Source organism: Dendronephthya gigantea, unplaced genomic scaffold, assembly GCF_004324835.1.
Source record: "Dendronephthya gigantea isolate DGI-Jeju-01 unplaced genomic scaffold, DenGig_1.0 000108F, whole genome shotgun sequence".
NCBI lineage: Eukaryota > Metazoa > Cnidaria > Anthozoa > Malacalcyonacea > Nephtheidae > Dendronephthya > Dendronephthya gigantea.
Genome location: NW_021163118.1, coordinates 47770 through 70376, shown reverse-complemented (window position 1 = coordinate 70376; position 22607 = coordinate 47770). Strand labels below are relative to the sequence as shown.

Sequence of the window (22607 nt, the reverse complement as noted above, 5' to 3'; positions counted from 1 at the left end):
AAAGTTGTGCTTCAGTTTTGAATGAAACGGCAAAAATTATATGCTACAGTTTCATGAAAAATGTAACACATGGATCGAAATGTGTCAGCTCCCTTAACTACTGGTGATGGAAGGAAATGGCTGAGATATCTAAAATGCAAGGACTTGATAGATCAGGTTGTATAGAAAAATAGTAATCGAAGACCAATATAGTCATTGCAAAAGTCCCATTCCCAAAATTCCATGTTTAGACATATAATTAATATAGAATTTTACTCAAGTTAGTTTAAACTCACAGACAATGTGTGTATTGTAGAAACATATGTGTATGTAAACTACTGATAATATATTCAAATCAAGACCTAACATACATATATATATATATATATATATATATATATATATATAATATATATATTATTAATATATAATATATATATATATATCTTTGTCAAATAACAAGTGTCAATTGTCACTAGGAAGCTTTAACATAATTAACAGAACTTTATACTTTTTTTGTTTTAGTTTATTTTATGTAACTGTGCAGTTCCTATAAACATAACTTTTGGGATAGTTAAATGATTTTCTTCTGGATAGTGTCATAAACAATGTCCAGTTAATCAATGTCTGCTATCAATTGATTGATAAGCTTTTCTGGTGTCATTTGATCTAGCGAGTCATCTGTGGAACATCTAGCTATGAGCTGATGCACAATGCTGTTGAAGGCTGTCAAATTGAATTCGTACAGGAACAATAACATCCGATATGCTAGCTAATAAATAATTAAGCGGCATAAAACAAAAGTACTTTGAAAACGTTAAAAAATCTTTCTCTCATTCCAAACTAAGCTTTATGTTATCAGATGATTTGTACCCCACTCTAGAACCTTACTCTTTTTTTTGTTCTGTCCACCTATTCTTTTTAAAAACCATGCATTTCCTATCTTTTGTAAATATGTTTTTATATATGTTATTATTCTGTCGTTAAAAATGTATTTAAATTAATACAATAAAAAATTTAATATATTGTGCAAAAAATCGATTTCGTCAATTCGACTGGCTAATATATGGCAGTAGAAAGAAAATTATAAGCATAGTTTATATTGACTCGCCACTATAGCAGCCTGTAATTTGACATTGAATCAAACTTGAATTTTTTTGCCAAACCATAGCTTCATCGCAGCCAATGATTTGCAAATGTTAGAGGCTACCCACATGTACGCATTGCGTACCTATTTTTTATTATGGCCGGCAAAAAGAGATTACGGCAATACAATAAACGATTGAAAGAGTATTATTCCAGGACAGGAACACTGACAAGGATAGGAAGAATCGCCATTCATCGAGCTTGTTAAAAAGAAAATTGATATTTTGAACGAATAAAGTTGTGTCGCATTTTCGAGAATTTAATGTGTTTTTAATTGATGAATGGGGAAAAAAATATGGAGGATGCGGGCATCGATCCCGCTACCTCGCGCATGCAAAGCGCGCGCTCTTCCATTTGAGCTAATCCCCCAGAGCCGCCCGTAACGCATTGAAATCTGTTATTACAATGACATATCTATTTTGTTTTTTTACATTTGATTAACCAAACAAACTATTTGCGAAAACCGCAAAATGAAAGCATTATTTTCAATATTTTGCAGACATACCAATTAAGCTAACCGGTAACGTCTTTCAAATTAATTCCTGCCGAAACCCGGGATGAACCAGGGACCTTCAGATCTTCAGTCTGACGCTCTCCCACCTGAGCTATTTCGGCATACAGCTTAAAACGTGTATTCATATTCTTGAGGCGTTTTCGATGATCCACCTAGTTTCCTTTGTGCACACAACAACGGAGCATACTGGGCAATTTCAAAATGTTAGGTTGTTATAAATATGCATACATATATTAATAAATTTCTTCTCCACTGCCAGTATATAAATTTGACTTAGGGAAGTAAAATATTTTCAAAATCTTTTCCATGGAACTGTCCTTCGAACCGAATTTGAACCAGTGACCTAGGGATGTTTGTTTACTTATCTACAGTCCCCCGCTCTACCAACTGAGCCATCGAAGGCTGATAACGGCCAGCTTCTTTATTGATGAATCAATATTTGTCATACAATAGTTAATAGAATTTTGATAATATTATTAAAAACTTAGGCATGAATATTATTTTTAAAATTTTTACGAAAAACATTCAACGGAAAGCCACGGTTTTTTGAAGCATGATTTGAGATCCAAAGCACAATATTTTGGAGGATGCGGGCGTCGATCCCGCTACCTGGCGCATGCTAAGCGCGCGCTCTACCATTTGAGCTAATCCCCCAATTGCTGCCTTCCTTTAAATCTTTTCCAGCAATTGTTAAAAGAAAATCCCTCTTTGCGAAATTAAAAATTGAATTTCTAAGTTTGATTCGTGTAGAATGGCACCTAATTTATAGGTGTAATGCCAACATTTTCTTTAACATTCATCGCAAAATGAACTCCTTTAAAACAAAATACGTTGATTCAAAATATGTTTCATACAGCGGATCCGGAGTAAGGTTATTGCCGAAATTGACTACAATATGTGGCGTTGCGCTGGTGGTTCAGTGGTAGAATTCTCGCCTGCCACGCGGGAGACCGGAGTTCGATTCCCCGCTAGCGCATGAATTTCCCCTCGGATTCATTGTCCTAATCAATAACCCCCATCCTATGGTTTCTTTTTCGCGCTTGCTGTGTCGTACTAAAATCATCAGAAGAAACGGGTAATTTTGAAGTAAAACGACATTGTTACGTAAGGCATAGCAAGTTCCCATGTGGTCTAGTGGCTAGGATATGGCGTTTTCACCGTCATGGCCCGGGTTCGATTCCCGGCGTGAGAAACCCGTTTTTTATTAAGGCCGGCAAAAAGAGATTACGGCAATACAATCAACACTTGAATGAGTATTATTCCAGGACACGAACACTGACAAGGAAAGGAAGAATCGCCATTCATCGAGCTTGTTAAAAAGAAAATTGTTATTTGAACGAATAAAGTTGTGTCGCATTTTCGAGAATTTAATGTGTTTTTAATTGATGAATAGGGGAAAAAATATGGAGGATGCGGGCATCGATCCCGCTACCTCGCGCATGCAAAGCGCGCGCTCTTCCATTTGAGCTAATCCCCCAGAGCCGCCGTAAAGCATTGAAATATATTGTTACAATGACACATATCTATTTTGTTTTTTTTTTCATTTGATTACCCAAACAAACTATTTGCGAAAACCGCAAAATGAAAGCATTATTTTCAATATTTTGCAGACATACCAATTAAGCTAGCCGGCAATGTCTTTCAAATTAATTCCTGCCGAAACCCGGGACAGAACCAGGGACCTTCAAATCTTCAGTCTGACGCTCTCCCACCTGAGCTATTTCGCCATACAGCTTAAAACGTGTATTCATATATTCTTCAGGCGTTTTCGATCATCCACCTAGTTTCCTTGCTGCACACAACAACGGAGCATACTGGGCAATTTCAAAATGTCAGGTTGTTATAAATATGCTACATATATTTAATAAATTTCTACTCCACTGCCAGTATATAAATTTGACTTAGGGAAGTAAAATATTTTTCAAAATCTTTTCCATGGAACTGTCCTTCGAACCGGATTTGAACCAGTGACCTAGGGATGTTTGTTTACATATCTACAGTCCCCCGCTCTACCAACTGAGCTATCAAAGGCTGATAACGGCCAGCTTCTTTATTGATCAATGAATATTTGTCATACAATAGTTAATAGAATTTTGATAATATTATTAAAAACTTAGGTATGAATATTATTTTTAAAATTTTTACGAAAAACATTCAACGGAAAGCCACGGGGTGTTTTTAAGCATGATTTGAGATCCAAAGCACAATATTTTGGAGGATGCGGGCGTCGATCCGCTACCTAGCGCATGCTAAGCGCGCGCTCTACCATTTGAGCTAATCCCCTAATTGCTGCCTTTCCTTAAATCTTTTCCAGCGATTGTTAAAGATAAATCCCTCTTTACGAAATTAAAAATTGAATTTCTAAGTTTGATTCGTGTAGCATGGCACCTAATTTATAGGTGTAATGCCAACATTTTCTTGAACATTCATCGCAAAATGAACTCCTTTAAAACAAAATACGTTGATTCAAAATATGTTTCATATAGCGGATCCGGAGTAAGGTTATTGCCGAAATTGACTACAATATGTGGCGTTGCGCTGGTGGTTCAGTGGTAGAATTCTCGCCTGCCACGCAGGAGACCGGGGTTTGATTCCCCGCTAGCGCATGAATTTCCCCTCGGATGCATTGTCCTAATCAATAACACCCATCCTGTGGTTTCTTTTTCGCGCTTGCTGTGTCGTACCAAAATCATCAGAAGAAACGGGTAATTTTGAAATAAAACGACATTGGTGCGTAAGGCCCGGGCCTGGGTTCGATTCCCGGCGTGGGAAACCCGTTTTTTGTGGGTAGCTGCGCATGCGCGGCTAACCACTATGTACCTGAAAAGTGTCCGCGTCCGTCTAAATGTCCACATCTTCGGAAATCGTCGGATAAGTGAACAGATCACGAGTGATCACGATTCACTGTCACAATTATGAACTATTAGTGTTTGTTGACATCTTCGATGATTGTCGGATGACCGAAACGAACTAACATGGATGCACACCACTAACAGCTGCAATTGCACGATTTCTGGAATTCGGGAACATATTTATTGATTTCGAAGTAATTTTGCATGGAGGAACATATTTATTGATTCGTAAGTACTTTTGGCATGCTATTTATTATCCATATATAATTGTATATGATTTCCAAAGGTAACACAGCATAAGTATTAAAACTTGCTTATATCGCCCATTTCATTTGTTGATTAATTTCAAATAGTTAAATTTAAAAACGTTTGGGCTAAACCATAATAGATTTTAGGCCTATGGATATTTAAAATGGCTTTTGTATTGTAAAACAGAGCGGATATTGATACACCCTGCATATTTAATACCTTGTATATATTTAATGACTTGTACATACATGGAAATGTTAATATGCACACATTTGTATTTTTTGAATATGAAATATTTATATTCCATTTGCTTCAAAAATATCAAAATATTAAATGCTAAATTATGCTTCCTGTAAACACTAAAATTGAGCAAAGGAATTCTGCTTAAATTCACAAATAGCATGTCGAAGCAGTGGAACAGCGATACAAACAGAACGTATTGATTTATAACAAGATCTCAAGGTTTAGTTTCTTTATAATATTTGGATGAAACTGGCAAAAGTTGTGCTTCAGTTTTGAATGAAACTGGCAAAAATTATATGCTACAGTTTCATGAAAAATGTAACACATGGATCGAAAATGTGTCAGCTCCCCTTAACTACTGGTGATGGAAGGAAATGGCTGAGATATCTAAAATGCAAGGGACTTGATAGATCAGGTTGTATAGAAAAATAGTAATCGAAGACCAATATAGTCATTGCAAAAGTCCCATTCCCAAAATTCCATGTTTAGACATATAATTAATATAGAAATTTTACTCAAGTTAGTTTAAACTCACAGACAATGTGTGTATTGTAGAAACATATGTGTATGTAAACTACTGATAATATATTCAAATCAAGACCTAACATACATATATATATATATATATATATATATATATATATATATATATATATATATATATATATATATATATATATATATATATATATCATTTTGTCAAATAACAAGTGTCAATTGTCACTAGGAAGCTTTAACATAATTTAACAGAACTTTATACTTTTTTTGTTTTAGTTTATTTATGTAACTGTGCAGTTCCTATAAACATAACTTTTGGGATAGTTAAATGATTTTCTTCTGGATAGTGTCATAAACAATGTCCAGTTAATCAATGTCTGCTATCAATTGATTGATAAGCTTTTCTGGTGTCATTTGATCTAGCGAGTCATCTGTGGAACATCTAGCTATGAGCTGATGCACAATGCTGTTGAAGGCTGTCAAATTGAATTCGTACAGGAACAATAACATCGATATGCTAGCTAATAAATAATTAAGCGGCATAAAACAAAAGTACTTTGAAAACGTTAAAAAATCTTTCGCTCATTCCAAACTAAGCTTTATGTTATCAGATGATTTGTACCACCACTCTAGAACCTTACTCTTTTTTTTGTTCTGTCCACCTATTCTATTTTTAAAAACCATGCTATTTTGTAAATATGTTTTTATATATGTTATTATTCTGTCGTTAAAAATGTATTTAAATTAATACAATAAAAAATTTAAATATATTGTGCAAAAAATCGATTTCGTCAATTCGACTGGCTAATATATGGCAGTAGAAAGTAAAATTATAAGCATTAGTTTATATTGACTCGCCACTATAGCAGCCTGTAATTTGACATTGAATCAAACTTGAATTTTTTTGCCAAACCATAGCTTCATCGCAGCCAATGATTTGCAAATGTATTAGAGGCTACCCACATGTACGCATTGCGTACCTATTTTTTATTATGGCCGGCAAAAAGAGATTACGGCAATACAATAAACGATTGAAAGAGTATTATTCCAGGACAGGAACACTGACAAGGATAGGAAGAATCGCCATTCATCGAGCTTGTTAAAAAGAAAATTGATATTTTGAACGAATAAAGTTGTGTCGCATTTTCGAGAATTTAATGTGTTTTTAATTGATGAATGGGGAAAAAATATGGAGGATGCGGGCATCGATCCCGCTACCTCGCGCATGCAAAGCGCGCGCTCTTCCATTTGAGCTAATCCCCCAGAGCCGCCGTAACGCATTGAAATCTGTTATTACAATGACACATATCTATTTTGTTTTTTTTACATTTGATTAACCAAACAAACTATTTGCGAAAACCGCAAAATGAAAGCATTATTTTCAATATTTTGCAGACATACCAATTAAGCTAACCGGTAACGTCTTTCAAATTAATTCCTGCCGAAACCCGGGATTGAACCAGGGACCTTCAGATCTTCAGTCTGACGCTCTCCCACCTGAGCTATTTCGGCATACAGCTTAAAACGTGTATTCATATTCTTGAGGCGTTTTCGATGACTCACCTAGTTTCCTTTGTGCACACAACAACGGAGCATACTGGGCAATTTCAAAATGTTAGGTTGTTATAAATATGCATACATATATTTAATAAATTTCTTCTCCACTGCCAGTATATAAATTTGACTTAGGGAAGTAAAATATTTTTCAAAATCTTTTCCATGGAACTGTCCTTCGAACCGAATTTGAACCAGTGACCTAGGGATGTTTGTTTACTTATCTACAGTCCCCCGCTCTACCAACTGAGCCATCGAAGGCTGATAACGGCCAGCTTCTTTATTGATGAATCAATATTTGTCATACAATAGTTAATAGAATTTTGATAATATTATTAAAAACTTAGGCATGAATATTATTTTTAAAATTTTTACGAAAAACATTCAACGGAAAGCCACGGTTTTTTGAAGCATGATTTGAGATCCAAAGCACAATATTTTGGAGGATGCGGGCGTCGATCCCGCTACCTGGCGCATGCTAAGCGCGCGCTCTACCATTTGAGCTAATCCCCCAATTGCTGCCTTCCTTTAAATCTTTTCCAGCAATTGTTAAAAGAAAAATCCCTCTTTGCGAAATTAAAAATTGAATTTCTAAGTTTGATTCGTGTAGAATGGCACCTAATTTATAGGTGTAATGCCAACATTTTCTTGAACATTCATCGCAAAATGAACTCCTTTAAAACAAAATACGTTGATTCAAAATATGTTTCATACAGCGGATCCGGAGTAAGGTTATTGCCGAAATTGACTACAATATGTGCGTTGCGCTGGTGGTTCAGTGGTAGAATTCTCGCCTGCCACGCGGGAGACCGGAGTTCGATTCCCCGCTAGCGCATGAATTTCCCCTCGGATTCATTGTCCTAATCAATAACCCCCATCCTATGGTTTCTTTTTCGCGCTTGCTGTGTCGTACTAATCATCAGAAGAAACGGGTAATTTTGAAGTAAAACGACATTGTTACGTAAGGCATAGCAAGTTCCCATGTGGTCTAGTGGCTAGGATATGGCGTTTTCACCGTCATGGCCCGGGTTCGATTCCCGGCGTGAGAAACCCGTTTTTTTATTAAGGCCGGCAAAAAGAGATTACGGCAATACAATCAACACTTGAATGAGTATTATTCCAGGACACGAACACTGACAAGGAAAGGAAGAATCGCCATTCATCGAGCTTGTTAAAAAGAAAATTGTTATTTGAACGAATAAAGTTGTGTCGCATTTTCGAGAATTTAATGTGTTTTTAATTGATGAATAGGGGAAAAAATATGGAGGATGCGGGCATCGATCCCGCTACCTCGCGCATGCAAAGCGCGCGCTCTTCCATTTGAGCTAATCCCCCAGAGCCGCCGTAAAGCATTGAAATATATTGTTACAATGACACATATCTATTTTTTTTTTTTTTCATTTGATTACCCAAACAAACTATTTGCGAAAACCGCAAAATGAAAGCATTATTTTCAATATTTTGCAGACATACCAATTAAGCTAGCCGGCAATGTCTTTCAAATTAATTCCTGCCGAAACCCGGGACAGAACCAGGGACCTTCAAATCTTCAGTCTGACGCTCTCCCACCTGAGCTATTTCGGCATACAGCTTAAAACGTGTATTCATATATTCTTCAGGCGTTTTCGATCATCCACCTAGTTTCCTTGCTGCACACAACAACGGAGCATACTGGGCAATTTCAAAATGTCAGGTTGTTATAAATATGCTACATATATTTAATAAATTTCTACTCCACTGCCAGTATATAAATTTGACTTAGGGAAGTAAAATATTTTTCAAAATCTTTTCCATGGAACTGTCCTTCGAACCGGATTTGAACCAGTGACCTAGGGATGTTTGTTTACATATCTACAGTCCCCCGCTCTACCAACTGAGCTATCAAAGGCTGATAACGGCCAGCTTCTTTATTGATCAATCAATATTTGTCATACAATAGTTAATAGAATTTTGATAATATTATTAAAAACTTAGGTATGAATATTATTTTTAAAATTTTTACGAAAAACATTCAACGGAAAGCCACGGGGTGTTTTTAAGCATGATTTGAGATCCAAAGCACAATATTTTGGAGGATGCGGGCGTCGATCCCGCTACCTAGCGCATGCTAAGCGCGCGCTCTACCATTTGAGCTAATCCCCTAATTGCTGCCTTTCCTTAAATCTTTTCCAGCGATTGTTAAAAGATAAATCCCTCTTTACGAAATTAAAAATTGAATTTCTAAGTTTGATTCGTGTAGCATGGCACCTAATTTATAGGTGTAATGCCAACATTTTCTTGAACATTCATCGCAAAATGAACTCCTTTAAAACAAAATACGTTGATTCAAAATATGTTTCATATAGCTGATCTGGAGTAAGGTTATTGCCGAAATTGACTACAATATGTGGCGTTGCGCTGGTGGTTCAGTGGTAGAATTCTCGCCTGCCACGCAGGAGACCGGGGTTCGATTCCCCGCTAGCGCATGAATTTCCCCTCGGATGCATTGTCCTAATCAATAACACCCATCCTGTGGTTTCTTTTTCGCGCTTGCTGTGTCGTACCAAAATCATCAGAAGAAACGGGTAATTTTGAAATAAAACGACATTGGTGCGTAAGGCCCGGGCCTGGGTTCGATTCCCGGCGTGGGAAACCCGTTTTTTGTGGGTAGCCGCGCATGCGCGGCTAACCACTATGTACCTGAAAAGTGTCTGCGTCCGTCTAAATGTCCACATCTTCGGAAATCGTCGGATAAGTGAACAGATCACGAGTGATCACGATTCACTGTCACAATTATGAACTATTAGTGTTTGTTGACATCTTCGATGATTGTCGGATGACCGAAACGAACTAACATGGATGCACACCACTAACAGCTGCAATTGCACGATTTCTGGAATTCGGGAACATATTTATTGATTTCGAAGTAATTTTGGCATGGAGGAACATATTTATTGATTCGTAAGTACTTTTGGCATGCTATTTATTATCCATATATAATTGTATATGATTTCCAAAGGTAACACAGCATAAGTATTAAAACTTGCTTATATCGCCCATTTCATTTGTTGATTAATTTCAAATAGTTAAATTTAAAAACGTTTGGGCTAAACCATAATAGATTTTAGGCCTATGGATATTTAAAATGGCTTTTGTATTGTAAAACAGAGCGGATATTGATACACCCTGCATATTTAATACCTTGTATATATTTAATGACTTGTACATACATGGAAATGTTAATATGCACACATTTGTATTTTTTGAATATGAAATATTTATATTCCATTTGCTTCAAAAATATCAAAATATTAAATGCTAAATTATGCTTCCTGTAAACACTAAAATTGAGCAAAGGAATTCTGCTTAAATTCACAAATAGCATGTCGAAGCAGTGGAACAGCGATACAAACAGAACGTATTGATTTATAACAAGATCTCAAGGTTTAGTTTTTTATAATATTTGGATGAAACTGGCAAAAGTTGTGCTTCAGTTTTGAATGAAACTGGCAAAAATTATATGCTACAGTTTCATGAAAAATGTAACACATGGATCGAAAATGTGTCAGCTCCCCTTAACTACTGGTGATGGAAGGAAATGGCTGAGATATCTAAAATGCAAGGGACTTGATAGATCAGGTTGTATAGAAAAATAGTAATCGAAGACCAATATAGTCATTGCAAAAGTCCCATTCCCAAAATTCCATGTTTTTTCATATAATTAATATAGAAATTTTACTCAAGTTAGTTTAAACTCACAGACAATGTGTGTATTGTAGAAACATATGTGTATGTAAACTACTGATAATATATTCAAATCAAGACCTAACATACATATATATATATATATATATATATTATATTATATATATATATATATTATATATATATATATATATATCATTTTGTCAAATAACAAGTGTCAATTGTCACTAGGAAGCTTTAACATAAATTAACAGAACTTTATACTTTTTTTGTTTTAGTTTATTTTATGTAACTGTGCAGTTCCTATAAACATAACTTTTGGGATAGTTAAATGATTTTCTTCTGGATAGTGTCATAAACAATGTCCAGTTAATCAATGTCTGCTATCAATTGATTGATAAGCTTTTCTGGTGTCATTTGATCTAGCGAGTCATCTGTGGAACATCTAGCTATGAGCTGATGCACAATGCTGTTGAAGGCTGTCAAATTGAATTCGTACAGGAACAATAACATCGATATGCTAGCTAATAAATAATTAAGCGGCATAAAACAAAAGTACTTTGAAAACGTTAAAAAATCTTTCTCTCATTCCAAACTAAGCTTTATGTTATCAGATGATTTGTACCACCACTCTAGAACCTTACTCTTTTTTTTGTTCTGTCCACCTATTCTATTTTTAAAAACCATGCATTTCCTATCTTTTGTAAATATGTTTTTATATATGTTATTATTCTGTCGTTAAAAATGTATTTAAATTAATACAATAAAAAATTTAAATATATTGTGCAAAAAAATCGATTTCGTCAATTCGACTGGCTAATATATGGCAGTAGAAAGTAAAATTATAAGCATTAGTTTATATTGACTCGCCACTATAGCAGCCTGTAATTTGACATTGAATCAAACTTGAATTTTTTTGCCAAACCATAGCTTCATCGCAGCCAATGATTTGCAAATGTATTAGAGGCTACCCACATGTACGCATTGCGTACCTATTTTTTATTATGGCCGGCAAAAAGAGATTACGGCAATACAATAAACGATTGAAAGAGTATTATTCCAGGACAGGAACACTGACAAGGATAGGAAGAATCGCCATTCATCGAGCTTGTTAAAAAGAAAATTGATATTTTGAACGAATAAAGTTGTGTCGCATTTTCGAGAATTTAATGTGTTTTTAATTGATGAATGGGGAAAAAAATATGGAGGATGCGGGCATCGATCCCGCTACCTCGCGCATGCAAAGCGCGCGCTCTTCCATTTGAGCTAATCCCCCAGAGCCGCCGTAACGCATTGAAATCTGTTATTACAATGACACATATCTATTTTGTTTTTTTTACATTTGATTAACCAAACAAACTTTTTGCGAAAACCGCAAAATGAAAGCATTATTTTCAATATTTTGCAGACATACCAATTAAGCTAACCGGTAATGTCTTTCAAATTAATTCCTGCCGAAACCCGGGACAGAACCAGGGACCTTCAGATCTTCAGTCTGACGCTCTCCCACCTGAGCTATTTCGGCATAAAGCTTAAAACGTGTATTCATATTCTTGAGGCGTTTTCGATGACCCACCTAGTTTCCTTTGTGCACACAACAACGGAGCATACTGGGCAATTTCAAAATGTTAGGTTGTTATAAATATGCATACATATATTTAATAAATTTCTTCTCCACTGCCAGTATATAAATTTGACTTAGGGAAGTAAAATATTTTTCAAAATCTTTTCCATGGAACTGTCCTTCGAACCGAATTTGAACCAGTGACCTAGGGATGTTTGTTTACTTATCTACAGTCCCCCGCTCTACCAACTGAGCCATCGAAGGCTGATAACGGCCAGCTTCTTTATTGATGAATCAATATTTGTCATACAATAGTTAATAGAATTTTGATAATATTATTAAAAACTTAGGCATGAATATTATTTTTAAAATTTTTACGAAAAACATTCAACGGAAAGCCACGGTTTTTTGAAGCATGATTTGAGATCCAAAGCACAATATTTTGGAGGATGCGGGCGTCGATCCCGCTACCTGGCGCATGCTAAGCGCGCGCTCTACCATTTGAGCTAATCCCCCAATTGCTGCCTTCCTTTAAATCTTTTCCAGCAATTGTTAAAAGAAAAATCCCTCTTTGCGAAATTAAAAATTGAATTTCTAAGTTTGATTCGTGTAGAATGGCACCTAATTTATAGGTGTAATGCCAACATTTTCTTGAACATTCATCGCAAAATGAACTCCTTTAAAACAAAATACGTTGATTCAAAATATGTTTCATACAGCGGATCCGGAGTAAGGTTATTGCCGAAATTGACTACAATATGTGGCGTTGCGCTGGTGGTTCAGTGGTAGAATTCTCGCCTGCCACGCGGGAGACCGGAGTTCGATTCCCCGCTAGCGCATGAATTTCCCCTCGGATTCATTGTCCTAATCAATAACACCCATCCTATGGTTTCTTTTTCGCGCTTGCTGTGTCGTACCAAAATCATCAGAAGAAACGGGTAATTTTGAAATAAAACGACATTGGTACGTAAGGCATAGCAAGTTCCCATGTGGTCTAGTGGCTAGGATATGGCGTTTTCACCGCCATGGCCCGGGTTCGATTCCCGGCGTGGGAAACCCGTTTTTTTATTATGGCCGGCAAAAAGAGATTACGGCAATACAATCAACACTTGAATGAGTATTATTCCAGGACACGAACACTGACAAGGATAGGAAGAATCGCCATTCATCGAGCTTGTTAAAAAGAAAATTGATATTTTGAACGAATAAAGTTGTGTCGCATTTTCGAGAATTTAATGTGTTTTTAATTGATGAATAGGGAAAAAAATATGGAGGATGCGGGCATCGATCCCGCTACCTCGCGCATGCAAAGCGCGCGCTCTTCCATTTGAGCTAATCCCCCAGAGCCGCCGTAACGCATTGAAATCTATTGTTACAATGACACATATCTATTTTGGTTTTTTTACATTTGATTACCCAAACAAACTATTTGCGAAAACCGCAAAATGAAAGCATTATTTTCAATATTTTGCAGACATACCAATTAAGCTAACCGGCAATGTCTTTCAAATTAATTCCTGCCGAAACCCGGGACAGAACCAGGGACCTTCAGATCTTCAGCCTGACGCTCTCCCACCTGAGCTATTTCGGCATATAGCTTAAAACGTGTATTCATATTCTTGAGGCGTTTTCGATCATCCACCTAGTTCCCTTGCTGCACACAACAACGGAGCATACTGGGCAATTTCAAAATGTCAGGTTGTTATAAATATGCATACATATATTTAATAAATTTCTACTCCACTGCCAGTATAAATTTGACTTAGGGAAGTAAAATATTTTTCAAAATCTTTTCCATGGAACTGTCCTTCGAACCGGATTTGAACCAGTGACCTAGGGATGTTTGTTTACTTATCTACAGTCCCCCGCTCTACCAACTGAGCTATAGAAGGCTGATAACGGCCAGCTTCTTTATTGATCAATCAATATTTCTCATACAATAGGTAATAGAATTTTGATAATATTATTAAAAACTTAGGTATGAATATTATTTTTAAAATTTTTACGAAAAACATTCAACGGAAAGCCACGGTTTTTTGAAGCATGATTTGAGATCCAAAGCAATTTTTGGAGGATGCGGGCGTCGATCCCGCTACCTCGCGCATGCTAAGCGCGCGCTCTACCATTTGAGCTAATCCCCCAATTGCTGCCTTTCGTTTAATCTTTTCCAGCAATTGTTAAAAGATAAATCCCTCTTTACGAAATTAAAAATTTAATTTCTAAGTTTCATTCGTGTAGAATGGCACCTAATTTATAGGTGTAATGCCAACATTTTCTTGAACATGCATCGCAAAATGAACTCCTGTAAAACAAAATACGTTGATTCAAAATATGTTTCATACAGCGGATCCGGAGTAAGGTTATTGCCGAAATTGACTACAATATGTGGCGTTGCGCTGGTGGTTCAGTGGTAGAATTCTCGCCTGCCACGCGGGGAGACCGGGGTTCGATTCCCCGCTAGCGCATGAAATTCCCCTCGGATCCATTGTCCTAATCATTAACACCCATCCTGTGGTTTCTCTTTTGCGCTTGCTGTGTCGTACCAAAATCTTCAGAAAAAACGGGTAATTTTAAAATAAAACGATATTGTTACGTAAGGCAAAGCAAGTTTCCATGTGGTCTAGTGGCTAGGATCTGGCGTTTTCACCGCCATGGCCCGGGTTCGAATCCCGGCGTGGGAAACCCGTTTTTATAATTATGGCCGGCAAAAAGAGATTATGGCAATACAATCAACACTTGAATGAGTATTATTCCAGGACACGAACACTGACAAGGTTCGGAAGAATCGCCATTCATCGAGCTTGTTAAAAAGAAAATTGATATTTTGAACAAATAAAGTTGTGTCGCATTTTCGAGAATTTAATGTGTTTTTAATTGATTGAATAGGGAAAAAAATATGGAGGATGCGGGCATCGATCCCGCTACCTCGCGCATGCAAAGCGCGCGCTCTTCCATTTGAGCTAATTCCCCAGAGCCGCGGTAACGCATTTAAATCTATTGTTACAATGACACATATCTATTTTGGTTTTTTTACATTTGATTACCCAAACAAACTATTTGCGAAAACCGCAAAATGAAAGCATTATTTTCAATATATTGCAGACATACCAAGCTAACCCGCAAAGACTTTCAAATTATTTCCTGCCGAAACCCGGGATTGAACCAGGGACCTTAAGACCTTCAGTCTGACGCTCTCCCACCTGAGCTATTTCGGCATACAGCTTAAAACGTGTATTCATATTCTTGAGGCGTTTTCGATCATCCACCTAGTTCACTAGCTGCACACAACAATGGAGCATACTGGGCAATTTCAAAATGTCAGGTTGTTATAAATATGCATACATATATTTAATAAATTTCTACTCCACTGCCAGTATATAAATTTGACTTAGGGAAGTAAAATATTTTTCAAAATCTTTTCCATGGAACTGTCCTTCGAACCGGATTTGAACCAGTGACCTAGGAATGTTTGTTTACTTATCAACAGTCCCCCGCTCTACCAACTGAGCTATGGAAGGCTGATAACGGCCAGCTTCTTTATTGATCAATCAATATTTGTCATACAATAGTTAATAGAATGTTGATAATATTATTAAAAACTTAGGTATGAATATTATTTTTAAAATGTTTACAAAAAACATTCAACGGAAAGCCACGGTTTTTTGAAGCATGATTTGAGATCCAAAGCACAATATTTTGGAGGATGCGGGCGTCGATCCCGCTACCTGGCGCATGCTAAGCGCGCGCTCTACTATTTGAGCTAATCCCCCAAATGCTGCCTTCCTTTAAATCTTTTCCAGGAATTGTTAAAAGATAAATCCCTCTTTGCGAAATTAAAAATTGAATTTCTAAGTTTCATTCGTGTAGAATGGCACCTAATTTATAGGTGTAATTACTCGGTTTAACCATCTCCGACACCTAATTTATAGATGTAACTACTCGGTTTAACCATCTCCGACAACCTCAAATGGAATAAACATATTGAGACTGTATGCAAGAAGATTTCAACTCGTCTATACTTCTTGCGACAATTGAAACGGGCAAAGTTACCATCCAAGGATCTTTTCTTGTTCTATGTTACTTGTATTCGGCCGGTTGCTGAATACGCGTGCGAAGTATTCCACGATTCCCTTACAAAATACCTGTCAGACGATCTCGAAAGATTACAACGCCGAGCTTGCAGAATAATCCTCCCCGAACATTCGTACGAGGATGCACTTAATCAACTAGGTCTCTTGTCACTGTTCGATCGAAGACAAAATTTGACCGATAAACTTTTTCGGCAAATTGTTAATGATCCGCAAGACAAATTACACCATTTATTACCAGCATTAAATTTATCTGAGGCATCTCTGAGAGAAAGAAGAATATTTCAAGTTCCAAACTGTAGAACATTTAGATTTAAAAACGATTTTATCAATTTCAACTCTAGTAAATACGTATAATATATCTGAGACACTAAATAATGTAAATAGATAGTTTTACCAATTGAACCTCCACTTTTATGGATTTTAATAACATAGATCATACTTTTTGTAACACTTAAGGTTTTTCAGCCGGAGCCTATTGCCGAGGCTGCAAGTTTTAAGTCAATAAACCATCTATCTATCTATCTATCTCAACATTTTCTTGAACATGCATATCGCAAAATGAACTCCTTTAAAACAAAATACGTTGATTCAAAATATGTTTCATACAGCGGATCCGGAGTAAGGTTATTGCCGAAATTGACTACAATATGTGGCGTTGCGCTGGTGGTTCAGTGGTAGAATTCTCGCCTGCCACGCGGGAGACCGGGGTTCGATTCCCCGCTAGCGCATGAAATTCCCCTCGGATGCATTGTCCTAATGAAAAACACCCATCCTGTGGTTTCTTTTTCGCCCGTGCTGTGTCGTACCAAAATCATCAGAAGAAACGGGTAATTTTGAAATAAAACGACATTGGTACGTGCGGCATAGCAAGTTCCCATGTGGTCTAGTGGCTAGGATATGGCGTTTTCACCGCCATGGCCCGGGTTCGATTCCCGGCGTGGGAAACCCGTTTTTTTATTATGGCCGGCAAAAAGAGATTACGGCAATACAATCAACACTTGAATGAGTATTATTCCAGGACACGAACACTGACAAGGATAGGAAGAATCGCCATTCATCGAGCTTGTTAAAAAGAAAATTGATATTTTGAACGAATAAAGTTGTGTCGCATTTTCGAGAATTTAATGTGTTTTTAATTGATGAATAGGGAAAAAAATATGGAGGAGGCGGGCATCGATCCCGCTACCTCGCGCATGCAAAGCGCGCGCTCTTCCATTTGAGCTAATCCCCCATAGCCGCCGTAACGCATTGAAATCTATTGTTACAATGACACATATCTATTTTGGTTTTTTACATTTGATTACCCAAACAAACTATTTGCGAAAACCGCAAAATGAAAGCATTATTTTCAATATTTTGCAGACATACCAATTAAGCTAACCGGCAATGTCTTTCAAATTAATTCCTGCCGAAACCCGGGACAGAACCAGGGTCCTTCAGATCTTCAGTCCGACGCTCTCCCACCTGAGCTATTTCGGCATACAGCTTAAAACGTGTATTCATATTCTTCAGGCGTTTTCGATCATCCACCTAGTTCCCTTGCTGCACACAACAACGGAGCATACTGGGCAAATTCAAAATGTCAGGTTGTTATAAATATGCATACATATATTTAATAAATTTCTACTCCACTGCCAGTATATAAATTTGACTTAGGGAAGTAAAATATTTTTCAAAATCTTTTCCATGGAACTGTCTTTCGAACCGGGTTTGAACCAGTGACCTAGGGATGTTTGTTTACTTATCTACAGTCCCCCGCTCTACCAACTGAGCTATCGAAGGCTGATAACGGCCAGCTTTTTTATTGATCAATCAATATTTGTCATACAATAGTTAATAGAATTTTGATAATATTATTAAAAACTTAGGTATGAATATTATTTTTAAAATTTTTACGAAAAACATTCAACGGAAAGCCACGTTTTTTTGAAGCATGATTTGAGATCCAAAGCACAATATTTTGGAGGATGCGGGCCTCGATCCCGCTACCTCGCGCATGCTAAGCGCGCGTTCTACCATTTGAGCTAATCCCCTAATTGCTGCCTTTCTTTAAATCTATTCCAATCAATCAATCAAAATCAATCAAAACTTTATTTAAGCACTGTAAAATCTACAGTATAAAAAGTGGGCTATAATTATGTACATTCATTAGATATTTGGGGACAAAATTACTAAATACAAAACAATACAATACAATTTAAAATACAGATAATTATATAAACTGATTTACAAGATTGCCGTGCGAGAGTCTGTTTTATAGGGAAAAAATGTTGTCAATCTCCCTTTTAAATTGGTTAAGAGAGCATAATGCTCATACATTTTGAGGTAACTCATTCCACAACACCGCGCCACTATAACTAAAACTTCGTTTAGCATAATTTGTTCGCGGTTTTGGTACAAATAAAGCATTTTCAAAGTTTCTCAAATTGTATCCTGTGCTGTGGAATTCAAATAAATTACGGAGATAATTCGGTGTTAAATCGTTAAGAATTTTGAACATTATTACAGCCTTGTGTTTTTTCCGGCGTGTCGAAAGATTGTCCCAACCTAGTTTAGTGAAAAGGTCGCTGGAACTTGCATCGTAACCAGATTTGGTAATTACCCTCGCTGCTCTATTTTGCAGTTTTTGCAATTTATCATTTAACGTGATATTTAAACCATCCCAAACTGAACTACAATAATCAAAATACGGTTGAATCAAAGCTCCGTAAATTTTGAGGGCAGTGCTTGTATCTATGAACTGGCGTATCCTTTTAAGAGCACCAATTGCCGACGCAACCTTTTTGGAAATGCCTTCAACGTGTCGCGCCCATACTAGGTGCTCATCAATTTGTAATCCTAATGATTTCGTATCTTTAACTCTCTTGATTATCTTCCCGTCAATTTCAATGTTTATTTGTTCATTATTGTGTATCATTAACCGTTGACGAGATCCAATTATCATAAATTCCGTTTTAGCGACATTTAGACTCAGTTTGTTAGCTATGAGCCATTGATTAAGATTTTTCAATTCAGAGTTAATTATTGATTCAAGCTCTGTTACAGATTTTGCCGCAATACTTATATTGTATCATCAGCAAACATTCTCGGAGAGGCTCTTTCCAGACAATTAGGCAAATCGTTAATGTAAATTAAAAACAATAGTGGCCCCAAGTTGCTACCTTGAGGCACACCACAACTTATTTTAACAGCCTCAGATAATTCACCATTTACGCAACATCTTTGGCCACGGTTGCTTAGATATGATTCAAAGAGTTTGATGCCGCTTTGGTCAACACCATATATTCTTAACTTCCGTAAGAGAATGGTGTGATCAATGGTATCAAATGCTTTTTTGAGGTCGATAAAGACCACTCCATTGAGTAGCCATTATCTATGTTGATTGACCATTTGTCCGTTGCTTCTAATAAGGCAGTTAATGTACTGTGCAATGATCGAAAACCGGATTGAATTTTGGATATCAAATTATTAGCATTTAAATACTCATATAGCTGATCAAAAATCAGTTTTTCAAAAATCTTAGCAACACATGAAATTACGGATATTGGTCGATAGTTGTCCATATCATCTTTTCTACCTTTCTTAAAAATCGGCGTAACTCTTGCTAACTTCCATTCCGTTGGGAATATGCAAGTAGTTATAATCTTATCAAATATTAGAGTTAATGATGGGGCAACGATTTCAGCTGCAAGTTTTAAAAGTTTGCAGGGTATTTTATCCAGACCTGATGCTTTCTTTTCGTTAATCGTTCTTAATTTACTACAAACTGTATTTATTGTGGGGGTTGTCAATGAGAATGTAGTTTCAGTTGGCTCAATATAAACCTCCGGTTCCACAGCAGATGGTGGTATATCAGATGCTAAATTCTCACCTGCTTTTGCAAAGTGAGAATTAAACATTTCGGCTATGTCCTTAGGCGCATTTATTGATTCTTCGCTAATTGTAATATTAGATATGGTCTTATGACTAGAATTATTACGAGAGCTTAATTCATTAATAAGTTTCCAAGTTGACTTTGGATTGTTCTGGTTGGTCTCAAGGTTATCAGTAAAATATTGACTTTTCACTTTTTTAATTTCATTATTCGTAGAGTTCCTTAATGATTTATATTGTTGCCAAATCAATGTGTCTCCAGTCATTTTTGCTTTCTTTTTCAAAAAATCTCTCTGGCGCATTTTTTGTTTTAATTGATTAGTTATCCAAGGGGATTTCTTTTTCCCAATTCTTTTTAATCTGAGTGGAGCATGTTTATCAATGCAATTAAGTAACATCATCCCTTTCCATCTTACCCACATTTCATTAGGTTCATTGCACAAATTTAATTCTAACCATTGCTGTTGTTTTAAATCTCCTATAAAGTTTCCTCTATGAAAATTTTTCATACTCCTTATTTCAACTAATCGCGCTTCCGCTTTCTTATAATGAACCTTATGTGTCATATAAACTAAAACATGATCGCTTATGGAAAGATCAATTATACCTGAATTTATGATTTTTTGGGGGCATTTGTAACGCAAAGATCAATTAGCGTTGAGGAATATGGTGTAGTTCTAGTGGGTTCTTTAATTAGCTGTGTGAGGCCAAAAATTTCAAATATATCATTTAATTTATTAGCATTGGCTGATGTTGCTCCCGGCATAAGGTCCACATTTATGTCACCCTATTAAATAGAAATTAGTTATGATTCGTCAAATCTACCTTCTGTATTATTTTCTCAAAATAATCAAAGTAATACGTTGGCAGATCTGGAGGTCGATACCAAGTGCTAATTAAAAGAGATTTAGACCGAGGCTTAATTATTTCAACTGTTAAATATTCTAAATCGTCAGAGCTTAAATCATCGCAAATTTTTTAATTAAGGTTGCATCTTACATAGAAACAAACACCACCCCCATGTCTCCCATTTGTTCTCCTATCTTTCCTTACTATTTCATAGCCGGGTATATGGACTTCGTTATCTCCAATTAAAGAATCAAGCTTTGTTTCGTTAATTGAGATAACATCAATATCAGATTCTTTCATAAATATTCGAAATTCATCAATATGTGCAAAAAGGCTATTAATATTTAGTGAGGCCATTACTAGACCTTTGCCAAATGGTTTATAATTAATATTAGTCACTTACGATTTACACTCGGTAGCACAGATTCAGACTCCCGCACAGCAGATTGGTCGTCCACACTACCTATTATTGACGTGTTCGCCAGATCATTGTTATTTGTGGCATAAGTACTCTTTTCCGCGTTATATAACGATTTGTCTAACGATGAATTCTTTTCCTTGGCGTCTGTGGTATGATCATCCTCAGAAGCTCCCCCTGATGATGAAGTTCCTTCGGAAAATCCTCAACAGTTGGATGTGAAAGTCGCCAAAGAAATTTGATAAAATGGACAGCCAGGAGCGCTGATCCCTTTGTATTAAGGTGTAACTTAGAGCCATTGAGGCAGGATTCGTCTATGTTCTTATTTGCGATGAATGTATATCCTTTTTTCTTGCATAGATTGTATAGTAATTTATTGGTTTCATGAATCTTTGTTGCTACGTCAATATCTCCTCTCGATATTAGGCCAGATATTGCGATTCTGGCATCTTTAAACTTGTTTTTACTGTGGAGCTTATAGATGCTTAATACTGTCGCAGCATTCTTTACTCGAGTTCTGTATTAAGTTATTCGTTCCAGCGTGTATGATAACATCTGTGGGAGAGGAATGCACATGAGCTTTTTGGAATTCATTTGCTATTTCCTCAGCTCTTTTCCCAGGGTATATTATTAACTTTCGAACTGAGCTTTTTGATATCTTGTGAGGATTAATATCCTTGATCATTGAATCTCCAATTAGTAGGATGTTTCACTTGGATTTTGTGCCTTTATGAGTTGTGTTAGTGTTCTCATTCCGATGACCAGTTTCCAAGGTTTTGTCTAAAGATACTTTGCTCACAGAATCATTGGCATTGTCTTCTTGATCACTGATGCTGAGGACTTCGTACCGATTCTTTCACTCAAAAACGCTTTCAGAAGTATCTTTACTACAGCTCGTTACTTTGGTATAATCCCGTTTCTGTGTTTTGCTTCCATCATTGAGGTCTTCTTGTAGGGATCTTGCAGCTGCTCTTAAACTATCGTTCTCAGTTTCCAGTTCTTTAATTCTCTCCCTCTCCGCCGGTAGAACTTTTTCACGTTGGACCAGCTTCAGTGAGGTCATAAGACTTGATTTCTCTTCCAGCAATTGTTA

The 22607-nt window shown here is 36.5% G+C and overlaps 33 non-coding genes across 33 annotated transcripts; 12 read left to right on the top strand and 21 right to left on the bottom strand.

Annotated features, from left to right (window-relative positions):
* Positions 1–1421: 1421 nt before the first annotated feature.
* Positions 1422–1494, bottom strand: Trnaa-ugc. Its single transcript has one exon. It is a non-coding gene; the product is annotated as a tRNA-Ala (tRNA).
* Positions 1495–1668: 174 nt separating this feature from the next.
* Trnaf-gaa lies at positions 1669–1740 on the bottom strand. The gene has a single exon. It is a non-coding gene; the product is annotated as a tRNA-Phe (tRNA).
* Positions 1741–1954: 214 nt separating this feature from the next.
* Positions 1955–2041, bottom strand: Trnay-gua. Its single transcript is given in 2 exon segments — positions 1955–1990; positions 2005–2041. It is a non-coding gene; the product is annotated as a tRNA-Tyr (tRNA).
* A 503-nt stretch (positions 2042–2544) lies between these two features.
* Trnag-gcc lies at positions 2545–2615 on the top strand. The gene has a single exon. It is a non-coding gene; the product is annotated as a tRNA-Gly (tRNA).
* Positions 2616–2759: 144 nt separating this feature from the next.
* Trnae-uuc lies at positions 2760–2831 on the top strand. The gene has a single exon. It is a non-coding gene; the product is annotated as a tRNA-Glu (tRNA).
* A 212-nt stretch (positions 2832–3043) lies between these two features.
* Positions 3044–3116, bottom strand: Trnaa-ugc. The gene has a single exon. It is a non-coding gene; the product is annotated as a tRNA-Ala (tRNA).
* A 467-nt stretch (positions 3117–3583) lies between these two features.
* Positions 3584–3670, bottom strand: Trnay-gua. The gene is given in 2 exon segments: positions 3584–3619; positions 3634–3670. It is a non-coding gene; the product is annotated as a tRNA-Tyr (tRNA).
* A 504-nt stretch (positions 3671–4174) lies between these two features.
* On the top strand, positions 4175–4245 carry Trnag-gcc. The gene has a single exon. It is a non-coding gene; the product is annotated as a tRNA-Gly (tRNA).
* Positions 4246–6671: 2426 nt separating this feature from the next.
* Trnaa-ugc lies at positions 6672–6744 on the bottom strand. Its single transcript has one exon. It is a non-coding gene; the product is annotated as a tRNA-Ala (tRNA).
* Positions 6745–6920: 176 nt separating this feature from the next.
* On the bottom strand, positions 6921–6993 carry Trnaf-gaa. The gene has a single exon. It is a non-coding gene; the product is annotated as a tRNA-Phe (tRNA).
* Positions 6994–7209: 216 nt separating this feature from the next.
* Trnay-gua lies at positions 7210–7296 on the bottom strand. Its single transcript is given in 2 exon segments — positions 7210–7245; positions 7260–7296. It is a non-coding gene; the product is annotated as a tRNA-Tyr (tRNA).
* Positions 7297–7799: 503 nt separating this feature from the next.
* Trnag-gcc lies at positions 7800–7870 on the top strand. The gene has a single exon. It is a non-coding gene; the product is annotated as a tRNA-Gly (tRNA).
* A 142-nt stretch (positions 7871–8012) lies between these two features.
* Positions 8013–8084, top strand: Trnae-uuc. The gene has a single exon. It is a non-coding gene; the product is annotated as a tRNA-Glu (tRNA).
* A 213-nt stretch (positions 8085–8297) lies between these two features.
* Positions 8298–8370, bottom strand: Trnaa-ugc. The gene has a single exon. It is a non-coding gene; the product is annotated as a tRNA-Ala (tRNA).
* Positions 8371–8546: 176 nt separating this feature from the next.
* Positions 8547–8619, bottom strand: Trnaf-gaa. Its single transcript has one exon. It is a non-coding gene; the product is annotated as a tRNA-Phe (tRNA).
* A 217-nt stretch (positions 8620–8836) lies between these two features.
* Trnay-gua lies at positions 8837–8923 on the bottom strand. Its single transcript is given in 2 exon segments — positions 8837–8872; positions 8887–8923. It is a non-coding gene; the product is annotated as a tRNA-Tyr (tRNA).
* Positions 8924–9429: 506 nt separating this feature from the next.
* Positions 9430–9500, top strand: Trnag-gcc. Its single transcript has one exon. It is a non-coding gene; the product is annotated as a tRNA-Gly (tRNA).
* Positions 9501–11922: 2422 nt separating this feature from the next.
* On the bottom strand, positions 11923–11995 carry Trnaa-ugc. Its single transcript has one exon. It is a non-coding gene; the product is annotated as a tRNA-Ala (tRNA).
* A 176-nt stretch (positions 11996–12171) lies between these two features.
* Positions 12172–12244, bottom strand: Trnaf-gaa. The gene has a single exon. It is a non-coding gene; the product is annotated as a tRNA-Phe (tRNA).
* Positions 12245–12460: 216 nt separating this feature from the next.
* Trnay-gua lies at positions 12461–12547 on the bottom strand. Its single transcript is given in 2 exon segments — positions 12461–12496; positions 12511–12547. It is a non-coding gene; the product is annotated as a tRNA-Tyr (tRNA).
* Positions 12548–13051: 504 nt separating this feature from the next.
* On the top strand, positions 13052–13122 carry Trnag-gcc. The gene has a single exon. It is a non-coding gene; the product is annotated as a tRNA-Gly (tRNA).
* Positions 13123–13266: 144 nt separating this feature from the next.
* Positions 13267–13338, top strand: Trnae-uuc. The gene has a single exon. It is a non-coding gene; the product is annotated as a tRNA-Glu (tRNA).
* A 214-nt stretch (positions 13339–13552) lies between these two features.
* Trnaa-ugc lies at positions 13553–13625 on the bottom strand. Its single transcript has one exon. It is a non-coding gene; the product is annotated as a tRNA-Ala (tRNA).
* Positions 13626–13801: 176 nt separating this feature from the next.
* On the bottom strand, positions 13802–13874 carry Trnaf-gaa. Its single transcript has one exon. It is a non-coding gene; the product is annotated as a tRNA-Phe (tRNA).
* A 214-nt stretch (positions 13875–14088) lies between these two features.
* On the bottom strand, positions 14089–14175 carry Trnay-gua. Its single transcript is given in 2 exon segments — positions 14089–14124; positions 14139–14175. It is a non-coding gene; the product is annotated as a tRNA-Tyr (tRNA).
* Positions 14176–14351: 176 nt separating this feature from the next.
* On the bottom strand, positions 14352–14424 carry Trnaa-agc. Its single transcript has one exon. It is a non-coding gene; the product is annotated as a tRNA-Ala (tRNA).
* Positions 14425–14676: 252 nt separating this feature from the next.
* Trnag-gcc lies at positions 14677–14748 on the top strand. Its single transcript has one exon. It is a non-coding gene; the product is annotated as a tRNA-Gly (tRNA).
* Positions 14749–14892: 144 nt separating this feature from the next.
* Positions 14893–14964, top strand: Trnae-uuc. Its single transcript has one exon. It is a non-coding gene; the product is annotated as a tRNA-Glu (tRNA).
* A 461-nt stretch (positions 14965–15425) lies between these two features.
* On the bottom strand, positions 15426–15498 carry Trnaf-gaa. The gene has a single exon. It is a non-coding gene; the product is annotated as a tRNA-Phe (tRNA).
* A 216-nt stretch (positions 15499–15714) lies between these two features.
* On the bottom strand, positions 15715–15801 carry Trnan-guu. Its single transcript is given in 2 exon segments — positions 15715–15750; positions 15765–15801. It is a non-coding gene; the product is annotated as a tRNA-Asn (tRNA).
* Positions 15802–17031: 1230 nt separating this feature from the next.
* Positions 17032–17102, top strand: Trnag-gcc. The gene has a single exon. It is a non-coding gene; the product is annotated as a tRNA-Gly (tRNA).
* Positions 17103–17246: 144 nt separating this feature from the next.
* Trnae-uuc lies at positions 17247–17318 on the top strand. The gene has a single exon. It is a non-coding gene; the product is annotated as a tRNA-Glu (tRNA).
* A 751-nt stretch (positions 17319–18069) lies between these two features.
* On the bottom strand, positions 18070–18156 carry Trnay-gua. Its single transcript is given in 2 exon segments — positions 18070–18105; positions 18120–18156. It is a non-coding gene; the product is annotated as a tRNA-Tyr (tRNA).
* Positions 18157–22607: the final 4451 nt, after the last annotated feature.